The sequence below is a fragment of the Drosophila mojavensis genome, unplaced genomic scaffold (genome assembly GCF_018153725.1).
Source record: "Drosophila mojavensis isolate 15081-1352.22 unplaced genomic scaffold, ASM1815372v1 contig_108, whole genome shotgun sequence".
Taxonomy (NCBI): domain Eukaryota; kingdom Metazoa; phylum Arthropoda; class Insecta; order Diptera; family Drosophilidae; genus Drosophila; species Drosophila mojavensis.
The window spans coordinates 2,172,576-2,187,150 of record NW_025318636.1 but is presented as its reverse complement, the minus strand read 5'-3'; the positions used below and the strand labels follow the sequence as shown (position 1 = coordinate 2,187,150).

Sequence of the window (14,575 nt, the reverse complement as noted above, 5' to 3'; positions counted from 1 at the left end):
ACGATTCTTAGTAAGAATTTCTTACTGCCTGTGGTATATTGTAAGTGTGTATGTTCATAATACGTGAACATTGGCGTGTGGCTGCCACGGGCTTTTAATTGTGCGAGCGATTTCGAATTAAATCTGCAAAGGGGAGTGCTAACCGACCTTTTATTATCACTTCAGTGTTTTCTATTGTTAATTCTGCCAAAATTTATATAAGTTTTTTTTAAAACTATGGCTGAAACAAGTGCTATGAAAAAATCAACCGTTGGTGTCAAAAAATGTTCACAGAGAAATGGCGGGAAATGCATTATTGAAACGTGTGGCGCGAGTTATAGGAACAGTTCCATTCATTTTCCGGTTAGCTTATTTGCGTTTCCGTCTAAAGAATTTTATTTAAACAAGTGGATTATAGCATGCAATTTACCTAATAATATCGACCGGAAAAGGGCTAGAATATGCAACAGGCATTTTGAACGAAAATATATAATTCATCTCTTGACGAGATACAGGGATTTGAAAACGATGGCATAAAAAGGACTAAGTTTTTAGGACAGCAAGTCTGTGTTTTCCTTGTTAGGGGGCTGTTTGACAATTGGAAGTATGTTTTAAGCTATACGGTTTCAGCCCGTGGCATAAATCATACTGACCTAAAAAAGAAATTTGAAGACAATATTGGACTGTCGCAAGCATTGGGGCTTAATGTCAAAGCCGTTGTTTGCGATCAGGGATCCAATAATAGAGCAGTGTTTAATAGATGGGGTATTGATTTAAACAATCATAGCTTTGAGGTTAACGGTGAAAAAATTTTTGCGATATTCGATGCACCGCATCTTGTAAAATCCCTTAGAAATATTCTTTTAAAGAATAATATTTTAGCACCAGAAGGTACAGTTTCATGGGGAATAATTAGAAGATTATATGAAACTGAGACCAAGAATTTAACACGTTTATGTCCGAAATTGACCTTAAAACATGTCAGTCCGAATTGCTTTGAAAAAATGAAAGTGAAATTTGCCACACAAATCTTTAGCCACAGTGTAGCTGCTGCGATACGCACAGTTGTCGAAACAGGTGGGTTTGCCGATTGCAAAGATAGTGCAGTTGCAACGGCAATATTTATAGATAAAATTAATAATCTTTTTGATTGCTTAAATAGTCATGTATTATTTGATAGCAATCCTTATAGATGTGCCCTTAGGGAGAATAATAATGTCCATGAGTATCTTCAGGAAATGCGTGATTATTTCCTTAATCTGCATTATCCACACAAAGTATATTGCATTGATGGGATGTTGATTACAATCTCATCGGTAATTGCTTTGGCGGAAGATATTTGGAATAACAACACTGATATTTTCTTTGTTGCCACATCTAAATTAAATCAGGACCCGTTGGAGAATTTATTTTATTTGATTAGATGTCGGGGAGGAACAAATAGTAATCCAACAGTATTTGAATTCAATACAATAATATCTAAAATGCTATCCAAGAAAATGTTGACATCAGCTTCGGTATCTGGAAATTGTATTCCAGATGAAGATTTGATGTTGGCCAATATCATAAAAGATAGCGGGTCCCAATTATCTGTTTTTCATGAACAATGTAATTCATGTCACACTCCAACAGAAATTGAACCCTTAGATGATGATTTAGAAATAGAATTGTCATTAGATACAACCATTGCCAATATTCAAAATTATTTTAATGAAAATGCATTGCGATATTTTGCTGGGTATCTTCTACACAAACTGTTGCAAAACACTGATTGCGAAGTTTGTACAAATCTTCTAAAATCATCAGACGAAATGCAGTGTTCTTCTGAGTATTTGATACTCAATAAAAATTTTCATTCTATAAATAGATATCTTAAATTGAAGGCCCCTTCTGACCATTTTTACAATTTGATAAAGCTGCATTTCGAATCATTTAGAAAAATTTTCGAAAAGAAACCATACATCGCTCGCATTAAAGAGAAAATTGTTCTGTACTGCATGCACGCTACAGCAAAATCATCTTTAGATAATGAATGGTTTTCTCCCACCCACCCTTATTTTGAGCATAGAAAATCTATTCTTAATCAGTTTGTCTTAATTCTTATTAGGAAGAATTGTAAATGGCAAACTGAAAAAATTGTTGGTAAAACCAGCATAAGTAAAAGGAAATTAAAAATAATACAACAATAGGGAATTTTACTTTATATTAATTTTGGCACAATTCTCAACAGTAGAAAACAGTGAAGTGATAATAAAAGGTCGGTTAGCATTCCCCTTTTCAGATTTAATTCGAAATCGCTCGCACAATTAAAAGCCCTTGGCAGGCATTCGCCAATTTTCACGTATTATGAACATACATACATACATACATATGTATGCGTGCACATACATAATATACATACATACGTACATAAATTTTTCACAGGAGGCATGACTAGAGATTCGCACATATGTACATACATATGTAATTGGATGTGTATGCATGTAAGTAAAAACATACTCATTATGCACAGTACAAATAATAACAATAATCTTAAAATCTGACATTATCATTGTAAACTCTCAACAGTATGGCAATGGAGGAAATGACGACGAACCCATCGTCGCCAAAAAATCATAATTTTTGAACGCAACTGGCTTGTGCGTGCAAACACACATAGAAATTTATATTTCTAAATTTATTATCAATTTATCTTGTTAATGTTATTGAATTATAAATTTATTGAATTATCTTGTTAATTTTATTAAATTATCCTTGTTTTTATTGATTTCTTTATATTAAATTTAATGTTTTCTATTTTTATATTTATTAAATTAGTGAAATAATATTAAACAGATTCCTATTTAAAACAATTGTTTTTATAAATTGTTAATAGAAAATAAAAGGTACTTAAATACAAGCGCGCATCTTCAATTAAAGCCCTAAATCGTTCAACCAATTCCAAGTTGAGGTAGGCACACGCCAATGTTCATTTCCCATGCGTACACACAATCAAATGTATATACATATATACATACATATGTATATGAGGACTTCACAAGATCGACCAAATGCAAGCGAGAGTGTGTATGCATGCTAATCGCGAAAACATTTTCATTATGCGCACCAACGCTTTCATACCCTTCCCATAAATAATAACGAAAACGCATGGCAAATGGCTTGAAGCGTTCGGAATACACTTCACGTAAGGGAAAAAACGGCAGTCTAACGCGCAGAAATTTCAATTTTCGTGAGCTGCTGCTTGTGCTCACATGCATACATACATATACATATTGAGAGAGCAGAGAGCAGAGAGAGCAGAGAGAGCGAGAGAGCAAGAACAAAAATTGAGCATAGAGGCATCTTTCATTCAACATTTGACCATCTCGGTCGAGCGCATGAAGCGGAATGATTGTACTTTCGCATATTTTCGTAGCCCGAACCTAAAAAGTGAAGAGCCGAGCAAATACGAAATTGATAGGCCCTAGGAGACAGATTTTTCGGTGTTGAAAAACTTTGTACTATTTGTCTAGTCTATGTGTTCTCTGGTCAGTGATATATTCTTGATCAGGGCGACGAGTTGAGTCGATTTGGCCCTGTCCGTCCGTCCGTCCGTATGTATGAACGCGTCGATCTCAGAAGATATAAGAGCTAGAGACTTGAAATTTTGTTTCCTAGGTCCGTGTATATCACGCGCATATCAAGATTTTCTTCATATATCGATAACTTTTTATTATCGATTAAAAACCTTATCGAAAGCTAGTTATTTAATTATATCTCCCACACCTTTGAAGCTAGTGCTTCCAAATTTTTAATGTAGACTTATATCTATTTTATATAATTTCGATTTTTGTTGTAATTTACCCTCCACCCCTATATCCACCCCCTCACCATCGCCTTTGTAAAAGGCGTATTTCAAGTACTAGAGACGTGTGCTTTGGAATGGAATACATTTTCCCCATATGATTACGCTCTAAAAGTTTGATTAAGATTGTACGTCTAGAAACTAAATTATTCAACAAATAAATTCTTATAATGTTGCCCACACTGCAGCGCAGCCCAAGCGCAGTCGCTGCTTACTGCGCAGTTCATCCGTCCGTCCGTATGTATGAACGCGTCGATCTCAGAAGATATAAGAGCTAGAGACTTCAATTTTTTTTTTAAATATCCGTAATTACAGCGCGCATATCAAGTTTATCATTAAAAATCGATAACTCATCCCGATCTTTTTTATCGATAAAAAACCTTATCGAAAACCAGTTATAAAATTATATCTTCTACACCTTTATTGCTAGAGTCTCCAAATTTTTAATGTATGCTTATATGCAATTTATACAATTTCGGTTTTTGTTAAAATTTACCCCCCACCCTTAAATTCACCGCCTCACCATCACTTTTGTAAAAAGCGTAATTCAAATACTAGAGACTTGTGCTTTGGCAATTACATGCATATTCATAATCTGAAAGTTTCATGACGATCGTACGTCCACAAAAAAAGTTATTAAGGTCTCATAGTAAGCGCTCACTGCCGTCCATGCGTGTTTATGCTTGTGTGTGTATATGTATGTAATTGTTTGTGTATGTGGGTGTGTGTGTATGTGTGTGTGTGTATGTGTGTGTATGTATGTGTGTGTATGTTTGCCTGTGTGTGCGTGCGTGCGTGCGTGTGTGTGTGTGTGTGTGCGTGTTTCTTGTGTAGGCTGAAAGACGAGAAAAATTATTGAAATAGCTATTACTCCAAGGGTTCAGGGGATCTCGTAGTCGAGTAGTCTCGACTAGAGCTTTCTTACTTGTTATTATTATTATTATTAAATTATTCAACAAATAAATTCTTATAATGCAGCCTAAGCGCAGTCGCTGCTTACTGCGCAGTTAGCAGAGCGCGCTCTAATACGTGCGTGGGTATGTATGTGTGTCGAAAACAAGTGCAGAATGATTAAAATATCAGATTAGAGGGTTCAGGGTATCTCCTAGTCGAGCAGTCTCGACTAGAGTCTTCTTACTTGTTATAAATGAGTTTTCTATTTAATTTATATTTTTAAATACACCGAAATTGAAATTTTAACCATACTAAATGTACGTTTTTAAAAGTTTGGTTATTCTAGCAGATTCTTAGCATCACATCAGCAGTTAGTTTGGTTTAGTTTTGCTAGATGGCGCTGCAGCAGTGAATATATTTCAGTTTTGCCAAAATGACTTCCGAAAGTGAGGTGGCGTATTGGGTAGCTGCGTGACACTCGCGGGTTCGAATCCCGAGCGGTGGAACTTATGTTAATTTTTTTAATTGGTTCAAAATATTTGTATATTTTATTAAGTGAGTTTATATTTTTAAATACATCGAAATTGAAATTTTAGCCATAGTAAATAGGCATTTTTATTAGTTGGGTTCAGGGTAGTATCTAGTCGAGCACTCTCGACTAGCGTTTTCTTACTTGTTTAATTCTGTCTCTTTAAGTAATTTACTTTCTTAATTTGGACCGCTGATAAGTTCGTCTTCGAACCGCGACTTCGAACCGCGACTTCTCGATCGATCGTAATGCAGCTAACACACTACGCCACCTTACTTCACCAAGTGGCGCTGGCAAAACTCAAATAGATTCACTGCTGCAGCGCCATCTAGCAAAACTAAACCAAACTAACTGCTGATGTGATTCAACGAATGTTTCTAGAAGAAGTTTAAATGTACACTCATGATGAAAATAATAAGTACACCCAAAAATTTTTGAAGATTCTGTCATAACTAATTAATTTTTGATATTTTTGAAAAAAAAATGGATGGTAACTTTAAGAGAGCAATCTGGCAATATGATGCATGCAAAAAAAAAAAATTATATTTCCCCCTAAATTCATAGTAGTCACAATAAACTGAAATGGGCCTGCTGAAAATAATAGGTACACTCCATTACTTCAGCCCGAAAAAAAAAGTTTAGAATAAGAATGATTTCTTTTATTGTTGTAAAATAGTAAGAAACTTTCCTACAGATGTTTGATGTAAAAAAAAATTATCAATATCATATGTAGATGGGTCGAAATATTAATTGTTCGAGTCAGGAACGCAGAATTGCTAAAAACCTTCGAAGGAATGACAAATCTTTGCGTGAAATTGCGAAACTGATGAACAGATCTCTTAACGTTGTGCAAAATGCTTTAAAGATGCACAATAAAAAAGGAACACGTGGAAGTCCATCGAAAACCACACTAGAACTGGACCGACGCATTATAAGGATTGCAACTTTTCCGACCCTTTCAAATCTTCAAAGGTCATTGCTTCCGTAATAGATAATATTATTAATGCTTCTTTAATTAGGAGATGACTACATATGGCTAAACTATCAGGTCGTATCGAAAAAATGGTTGAAATTGATGCGCACCAAAAATTTTATGATGATGCAAAATTTTGTTAAAGACCACATCACCTGGGAAGGATCTGAAAGTAAAAAAAAAGTGGCGTATTATCCTATTTAACGACGAAACCCAAATTTGTCATTATAGAAATGACTATTCCAGGCATGTAAGACTCCTTACAGGTAAAGAATTCGATCCTCGCTACACAAAAAAAAATAGTGAAGCATGTCGGTGGAAACATTATGGTGTGGGGCTGCTTCTGTATCGTCTGATTTTCCTAATATCTGACGTTATGAGAGTAGCAGACTACAGGGATATTTTCGAAAATATAATGTTACCATATGCTGAGGATAACATGCCTCTGCGCTAGGTTTGACAACAAGATAACGGCCCGAGACACTCGTCTACAATAGAATAAGCTTGGCTCGAGGTTAGTAAGGTGGACACTCTCGCTTGGCCCAGTCATTCTCCTGATCTGAATCCAACCGAAAACGTGTGTAGTGCATTGATAAAGCAGATGGTAAAGAAAAAGTGTGAAATTAAACGCCAAATAATGGACTGTGTCCAAGAAACCTGGAGGAAGATTACGAATGGGACCTGCCAAGCTTTAATTAGGAGTATGACCAATCAGATAAAAAATTTGTATGAAAATAAAAGAGGATATACAGGATATTGATCCAAAAATAGAATAGCAAAAGATTTTGAATGATTTGAAAATAAAAAAATTAAATACATCTTACGAAAGTAAAGTGTACCTATTATTTTTGTCAAGCACAAAAAGCTCCATTTTTGTTTATTTGTTTGTAACTTTTGAAAAAATAATATTTTTTTTCCAAATTTACTTATTTTTATTAATATATACCTAATTCAGAAATGTGCATTTAAATTTTCATGTTAAGGGCAGTAGAAAAAATGTTTTGCTAAACTAAACTCAAAAAAGTTTAATTTTAAGGGGTGTACCTATTATTTTCATCATGAGTGTATGTGTGCACACGCATACGATGCTGTTGTAGCTGCTGCACGTGCGTTTGTTAATTGGCCAAATATTTGAATATTTTTTATTAATTTTTGACTGAACGGAATTTAATGAAACTTTCAGCATATGATCTACATATTATATTGAATATTTTAGAAATTTAAAAAAATTAAAAATCATTCGCAATTAGCTATAGTGGCATCTGACTTGAACTTGAATGTTTTTACTCGATAAAAACATAACGGGATGATTTATCGAATTTTAAAAGCAAACTCGACGTCCGCGCTGCATTAAAAAAAAATTGAAGTCCTAGCTCTTATATCTTCGGAAATCGACGCGTTCAAACATACGGACAGACAGACAGACGGACAAGGCCAAATCGACTCAGCTCGTCGCCCTGATCAAGAATATATATACTTTGTGGGGTCTACCACGCCTCCTTCTGCCTGTTACATACATTTCAACAAAACCATTATACCCTGATTTCCCATTGAAAATGGGTTCAGGGTATAAAAAAAGACACCAAACGATATGCTGAGAAAAGAAATACGCATTAATTTTGCCCGGGCGAACATGACGTGGTCTACCCAATGGCAGCATGTTATCTTTTCTGATGAGAAAAATTGAATTTGGAATGAACTGATGGGTATAATTATTATTTCCATGACCTACTCATAGAAGAACATTATTTGGTACGGTTACCATGCCTCTGCGGCGGGGGGGTGGTGAGGCATTTGTGTAGGTAGCAATATCTTATTACAGCACTTGCAAGCTTCAATTTTTGACATCGCGCATAAACGCATAGGATTATAACACCATGTCTAAAACCGCTGTTCCGCATTTCTATAACCTGTCTCAAAGCCGGCATTAAATTTTCAGGATGGTAATGCTCTAATTCAGACCGTCCGTTCCGTGAAGTCCTGGATTCAGGGCTAAAAAATTGATCTAATGGAGTGGCCACCATACTCACTCGACCTTAATATCATTGAAAACGTCTGGGCATGGTTGGTCTGGAAAGTATATGAGTCCGGACAGCATTATAGTACAAAGACAGAGTTAATCGAAGGTATTGAATGTACAAGTTTATAATTCCATTTCTTATCGAATTTTTGAAGTAAATTCAAACAAAAGACGGCACTACGCAGTAGTAGTGCCAACGGCACTACGCACTACTAATATTACTTAAAAATAATTATCACTTAAAATACAGGTGTTATTTTTGGTCATTAACTTAAATAAATTGAATTTAACGCAGGGGGCGCTAATCTGATGATCAAATTTTTGTTACATTTTTTTTTTCCATTTTACCAAAAAAAAATTATTAAAAATTATTTCCTATTGTTTTATACTCATTCACGAGAGTGAATCAGTATATTGGTTTTGTGCAATGTCCGTCTTGCTGTCCGTCCGTCTGTCCGTATGAACGCAATCTATTTCGGCGCTATTGAAGCTAGAGACTTGAAATTTGGAACACATACTCGTGTATATCTCCGATTTATAAAGTGTTACAACTTTCCCGATCCGCCCACTAGGGGCGTGGCAAATCAGAAAATGCATTTTCCGATATACCAGAAATCATATTAGTTGAAGAAATTTGGTATGTAGGTCCGCGTCAACCACCCAAGATCACGAGCTATGGCGGATATATCTCCGCCCATTGGGGGCCTGGCAAATCGGCTAAATCTGTATCTCCCAAAGTCGTAAGCCTTGAATGTTGAAATTTTGCACGTCAGCTAATGTTATGATTCTATAAAGTCAAAAGACAATTTATAAGTCTACGCCCATTAGTGATTTTTTAAATTCTGCTCTTTTTTGGACATAATTGATGCCAGAGACCTAAAATTTGGTATATATACTCGGGCTGATCACCCAAGACCAAAAAGTTTTGTCGGATATATGTCCGCCCACAGGGAGCGTGGCAAACCGCAAAAGTTTATATCTCCTAAAGTATAATAGCTAGAAGCTTCAAATTTAGAGAGTTAAGTTACCAGTAACCTCCTCTATCGATGACCTAAAAATAATTTTTACGCCCCTTTAGGAGCGTGGCATATCGAAAAATACCCTGTAATTTTCACATTTTTTGAGAGTAAGCATTCAATCTTTGCAGTTAGTGTACCGTTATCACGTTCTAAGCACTGACCAAAAATGAGGTGTCTGCGCCCAATGGGGGCGTAGCAAATCGGTATTCTACAGTATTAGAGCGAAACTTTACTATATTTTTGATGGGATGTGAATGAGTATTCCGCAGTCGGTAACGCCCGACTGCAACGTTCTTACTTTTTTTTTATTATTTTTTTTATTTTAAAGAGAAATAGATGTTGTACAATACAAAACAAGTAAGAAGGCTCCAGTCGAGACTGCTCGACTAGGAGATACCCTGAACCCTCCAAGCTGATATTCTAATCATTCTGCACTTCTTTTACATACATACACATGCACTTATAAGCACGCGCTCTGCTAACTGCGCAGTAAGCAGCGACTACGCTTGGGCTGCGCTGCAATGTGCAATATTATGACAATTTATTTGTTGAATAATTTCTTTTGTAGACATACAATCTTAATGAAACTTTTAAAGCGTAATCATATGACTAAAATGTGTGTACATTCCAAAGCACAAGTCTCTAGTACTTGAAATGCGTTTTTTACAAATTGGGGGCGAAGGGGGCGATATCGGTATCGATTAACTTTATATACAACGCAAATTTGAAGACTCCAGGTTTAAAAGTGTTCAAACTAGGCTGAAAAACCCAAGTCGATTTTTCGATTATTCTCGATAAAAAAGTTATCGGATGAGTTATCGGAAAAATAATGCAAACTCGTACTGCCTATGGTATACACGAGTATGCATGCCAAATTTCAGCTCTCTAGCTCTTATATCTTCTGAGATCCTTTTGCTCATACGGACGGACAGACGGACAGGGCTATATCGACTCAGCTCGTCGTCCTGATCAAGAATATATATACTTTATGGGGTCTGCGATGATTCCTTCTGCCTGTTACATACTTTTCACAAAACCATTATACCCTGATTTCCCATTTTCAATGGGTTCAGGGTATAAAAAAAGATGAAGCTCTGATGGTTTAGCTTTTATATAGCTTTGAGGTTGAGTGTAAAGGGGGGCGCTAACCTGATGACGCGCAGTGTATATATACGAGCCCTAACCACTAATAATTAGAACAGCATGTTTTTTTGCAGGGTGCAATGTTTAACACACTATATTATTAATTCTACTAAAGATAACACATACCAATGCAGTTCGTCTTAAAGAGAATTTTATTCTCTTCACGATGAAAATTTTTGCTGTATTTCCAAAAACATTTGGATCTTGCCTTTTATTGATGGTGGCTAGGGCCACCAAATATTTTCAATTAGGCTTAGTCTGGGCTATTTGATGGTCAATCTAAAACCCCTATTTAATTCCAGCCAAATTTCCAGTTCTGGTATTGATGGCCGAAAACTATCTTTTAAAATATTAATGTATTTTTCAGCATTAACCGTCCCTTTAATAAAATGCAGTTTTCCTAGTCCTTTGGCAGACATACATCCCCATACCATAGTGCTCGCAAGAAACTTTACGTTTTTAAGGCAGTATTTATGGTTTGTTTCTGCACTCATACGGATGACACGTTTCTCGTATCGCCAACACTAACATAAAATTTAGCTTCATCGCTAAATATGATGGTATCCCATTGACTATGGGTCCAAGACATCCTTCCCGACCCCATTGCAAACATTGCGTTTTTGATGAAGTGTGAGCAAAGGTGTTTCCTTGGCCTACGAGTAAGATAAGTTATTGGGTACGATGCATAGGTAATAACAAAACATACTTTATAAAAACCATATCCAATATTTTTTAACTACAATCGCGTCCATTCTCGCTTAACAGTTTTTCCAATTGTCTGCTACCACTCAGAAGCCAAATTTCTTAAAGATTGGCGACAATCAGCCTTAAGAATTTTGGCCAGTTGTCTTTTGTCGCGGGGTGTTATTGCTGATATTCGACCTCTATTCGTAATAATATTTTCTATATTCACATATTTTTTAAATTTTGATCACCCCATGCACAGACGATCTGGACACATTTAATTGCTTGCTGATCTTCGTAAATGTCTTCCCAGATTTCAAAATTCTAATCAATCCTCTGATTTCGTTGCAAATATGATTACCGCTTACCATCGTTGCTAAACTTTCACTGATAGGCACCAATTTTAAAATTTTTGCATTCTGTATTGCTATATTATTCGCAGAGTGTAACTACAAAGTGATTATGTTACATTGGTTGCTTTTGTTTTGCTTTTCCCTTGAGATAAATGTATGTTTACGCAGCGTTGGAATTGATAGTGGTCAATTTTTTATCTTAAGTCAACGGTTTGAATAATTTATAAATTAAATTTTTGGAAATACATTTTTTTTCATCGTGAAGAGAATAAAATTCTCTTTAAGGTGAAATGCATTGGATTGTGTTATTCTAAGTAGTATTGATAATATAGTGTGTTAAACATTGCGCACCACATATACATAGTGACGAACTAAATTATTTGCACAGCAAGCTTTTTGAGCTTTAAAATCATATCGAAATTTAAAAAAATGTACGGTGAAGTTGTTCGGAATATAATTTTTGTATAATTTAAAAAATTCCCTATTCTATTTGTTTAATTTTTGTTTTATTAAAAACCTTGCGGTGCCAATAATTTAGTTCGTCACTGTACATATGTACATTTATATGTACATATGTAAATATGTATTGGTATGTTTTCATGTTTGCATGATGGCATGGCTAAATGCATAAATAATGATATTCGGAAATTCTTACACTGACACTAAAATATGTAACACAACCAGATTCATTCAAGCCTATGCAATTATAATAATCAAAACCGTTTTCAATTGTAAAATTTTCACTTTTTAATAAACAACTGCACCCAGCTGCGCATTGTAAAAAAAACTATTTAGTTTAATACTTTTTATTGGTGCTACAAAAATATCGGATCGGTATCGTTAATAGTGCTGCAAATCCATCGATGGAAATATCGATAGTATCGATGGACTTTCTTTTGTTAGATAGGTCGATGGAATTTTCTCGATGTCGATAGATCGCTGCAGACGCCAAGCCACAAGTAAGTTCATACGTTGATACTCAAATTATTATTAAAATTAGAATCTATTTTACACAAACAATTTGATTTATTTTTTAACATATAGCACATAGATACCTATTTACCACATTATTTAATTGTTCGCGGTTCCTCCACGGAAAATGGAACATTTTTTGATCCCATCTGGTAAGATTCATACAATTAATAGCAAACACGTTTTTTCTAATTGTTTTGGATTTTAGATAAAAGTGCTTCTTCGCCTGCAGACGCCAATAAGGAATCTTCATTTGCTGTTACGGTACACACTGAAAATATTGCGCCTCCGAATAAGCGAAAGAAATTTGAGAAATCTCAAGTATGGAAGTTTTTTGAAAAATGCCAAGAAAAAACTTTGTGAAATGCCTGTTGTGTGGGCAGCAATATAAAACGAGCGGGAACACATCAAATATGCAAGAGCATTTAAAGCGTGCACATAATGGATCTCACGATAATTAATTTCAGCTTTAAGCTCAAGACTTTTGTGAAAGATAGTCAAGTTTTGTTTTTTAATTTTAAGTTAAATTTTAAAACTTGTTAATTACAGTCGAAATTTTTGGTTTTTAGTTATAAGATAAATATGAACCAAAGTTGATTTTTAGGATAGACTGTTTTGTGATGAACTGGAATACAAATATTATTTTTATGAATTAAGACGAAAAATTATGAATTGTTTTGAACTTACTGAGTATAAATGTTTAAAAAGTTAATTTTTTTTCTATGAATTTTCAATAATTTTTGAATGATGGAGCTATTTTCGAACACATAGAATCAGTGTTGCCAAATCAGCTTTTTTCCGTCAAATCTGGCTTTTTTGAAAATCCAATTGCGGGAAAAATCCCAAACCGCGGGCAGTGGGAATTCTGGATTTTTAAAAAACTAATATGGGTTTCTTTTGCTTTTTTCTTTACTGATCAATTTATCATCATTTGTAGCGATTAATCGTATATAAAAGTGTTTGTCATTGTAGTTGAATTTAAGCACTGACCAACACATAGACTAGACATGTAGAGCAACGTTTTTCCACGCCGCAACATCTGTCTAGCAAGTCCCGGCCAACTTCGTATTCGCTCGGCTTGGTATTGGATGGCTCGGGTAATGAAAGATAGCACGACGAAATCAGTGCGCTCTAAGCACGCAAACGAAATGGTCATGTCGTGGGCTCTCAAATCATGAAGCTCAGCAGCGCACAAAAAATGAAATTTCTTCGTGACGGTCCCAGCTCTTTCCTTTTGAGTGAAGAGTATACCGAAATTTTAAAATCGTTTGCGACATTCATGCAAACAAAATGTTAGCGTTTCGATATATATTTATGGGAAGGGTATGAATGTGTTGAGGCGCATAAAGAATATGATCTCGCGACGGGCATGCACACACACACTTGTAGTCTCTTGCTACATGTATGAGCATTTGTGACCTGCGTGCATTACTCTTGCTGCTTGTAGCAATTTTAAAGCCCAGCATTTGCATTTGGTCGGTCTTACGGACTGTCATAACCACTTTACACAGATGTACTATGTATGAACATACATATGTACATAAGTACATTTATATATTATTATTGCCAATCATGTTAATAAATGTGTTTATATCCGTTAATAAATATATATAATTAAAATTATTTTACACACATTTTCAATCGAAAAAATTATCGTAAAACACTACTAACTTTATTAAATGCTTTGCAATATATGAAATACACATGTCATATTATACTGAAGCTTTACTCATTATTGTCAAAAATTTCTAATTAAGTCATAATGGCCCATTTGATAGTCACCCTACGATTCAAATCATACAAAATTCACAAACTACTACATCCAGAGACAATTAGCTTGCCATCCCATTTTGTTCGCGATGATCCCAACTCTTTCCCATGGAAGTGAAGAGTATACCTAAATCATAAAAGCGTTTGTCACGCTCATGCAAACAAAATATAAGCGTTTGTATGGTTATGAAAGGAAGGGTATGAAAGCGCATCAAACCAATATGATTTCGCGACGAGCATGCACACACACACATACACTTGCAGTCTCTGGAAACATGTGTGAGAATTAGTGGACTGTGTGCGTAACTCTTGCTGCTTGTAGTAATTTTAAAGCCCAGCATTTGCATTTAGTCGATTTTGTGAAGTGCTCACAAACATACATACATGTATATACA

General features: G+C 35.1%; 1 protein-coding gene and 1 long non-coding RNA gene across 2 annotated transcripts in view; one reads left to right on the top strand and one right to left on the bottom strand.

Annotated features, from left to right (window-relative positions):
* Positions 1 to 12,255, bottom strand: part of LOC26528624 (vesicular glutamate transporter 1) — a 60,793-nt gene extending 48,538 nt beyond the window's left edge. The window contains exon 1 of the mRNA XM_015166111.3: positions 12,094 to 12,255. The gene's annotated coding sequence lies outside the window, so the exon portion shown is untranslated. The remainder of the gene's footprint in view (positions 1 to 12,093) is intronic.
* A 49-nt stretch (positions 12,256 to 12,304) lies between these two features.
* LOC26527136 lies at positions 12,305 to 13,062 on the top strand. Its single transcript, XR_001449491.3, has 3 exons — positions 12,305 to 12,397; positions 12,483 to 12,562; positions 12,619 to 13,062. It is a non-coding gene; the product is annotated as an uncharacterized LOC26527136 (long non-coding RNA).
* Positions 13,063 to 14,575: the final 1,513 nt, after the last annotated feature.